Source organism: Gouania willdenowi, chromosome 21, assembly GCF_900634775.1.
Source record: "Gouania willdenowi chromosome 21, fGouWil2.1, whole genome shotgun sequence".
In the NCBI taxonomy this organism is placed as follows: domain Eukaryota; kingdom Metazoa; phylum Chordata; class Actinopteri; order Blenniiformes; family Gobiesocidae; genus Gouania; species Gouania willdenowi.
In genome coordinates this window covers 37,045,069-37,046,246 of record NC_041064.1, presented here as the reverse complement: position 1 = coordinate 37,046,246, position 1,178 = coordinate 37,045,069, and the positions used below count along the sequence as shown (strand labels likewise).

At 53.7% G+C, this 1,178-nt stretch overlaps 1 long non-coding RNA gene across 1 annotated transcript; it reads right to left on the bottom strand.

Annotated features, from left to right (window-relative positions):
* Positions 1-411: 411 nt before the first annotated feature.
* On the bottom strand, positions 412-757 carry LOC114455605 (uncharacterized). The gene is made up of 3 exons (XR_003672746.1): positions 691-757; positions 545-611; positions 412-475 (listed from the first exon to the last, which is right to left on the bottom strand). It is a non-coding gene; the product is annotated as an uncharacterized LOC114455605 (long non-coding RNA).
* Positions 758-1,178: the final 421 nt, after the last annotated feature.

Genomic DNA, 1,178 nt, shown 5'->3' with positions numbered 1-1,178 from the left:
CATGAAAACAAAACATTCAACTATTTTTTTAACCAAATATATCTGACAAAAACAATATGCAAAACCGAACAATAAGGACACACAAGTGATGAATCTTCCCTTAGGCAAAACACACACACACACACCCAACACACACTGACACGCAAACGCCACACACACACGCAAGCATGCACACACTACACACTACACACTGACACAGACACGCAACGTCATGCACACAGAAGCTGGACCGGGCGATACCCGTCACTAACAGCCGCAGCCGGGGCAGCCGAGTGCGAGCCGGGCACCGGCTTCGATTAAGGCAGCCGAAGCTACCGATGCCTCGGGGTGTAAGCGTTCCCGTGGACACGCAGTAGGCGAAGCAGCAGTGTTCCTTGTTCTACTTAGCTTTCTCCAACAGGTCCCGTGTCGCGATCGCCGGCAGCCCTCCCCCGGTAGCAGAGCCTCCGTCCTGCGCGGCTGGTGTGTTCCGGTTCTGTTTAACACAGGCACGTTATCACCACAGCTAATGGTAGCCTACACATTAGCCACAATCAATGCCTACCCGCTGCAGGGCGAGGTCAGGTTTGGGGGGGCTGATGATCGCCACCGTCTGTCGGTATTAAATGACCCTATAATGCGTAATAACCACGAGTCCATCATTAAGATCAGGCAATCAAACATTTGAAAATGAGCGAGTCGCACACCTACCGATCTGAGAATCAATGAGAGCACGCAGTTCCGGTAGCGTGCAACAGGAGTGCCCGAGTCAGGTATGGGGAGGAGCAAAAGCCAGGGAGGAACGAGTGGTTGGAGGAAGAAACTCAATCCCTTTTATTCTCCCACCCTGTTAATAGGCCAGACTAACTTGCTAGCAGCAATACTGCTACATCCACCCCCCTTTTCTCTGATCGTCGCCCCGACGAGGCACCAATAGAAGATGAATGAGCCTAATTCCATGGTCGAAAGAAAACAGACATAGCAATTGATTGTGAGGAAACGGGTCTTGCGGGGGCCCGCTCCCTAACCGTCCGAGGAAGGTGATGGAGGTTTGAGTGCTGGCCAGCTGTGGAGCGTGTTGTTTGCCGCCTAATCAAGCCCCTACTCCCCAGAGGGGAGCATGCTCTGGCGGCGGGATGAGGTGCCAGTGTCGTGGCTGGGAGAGCCGGGGTTAAGTCCTGGGTGACTGCCGAAGCACG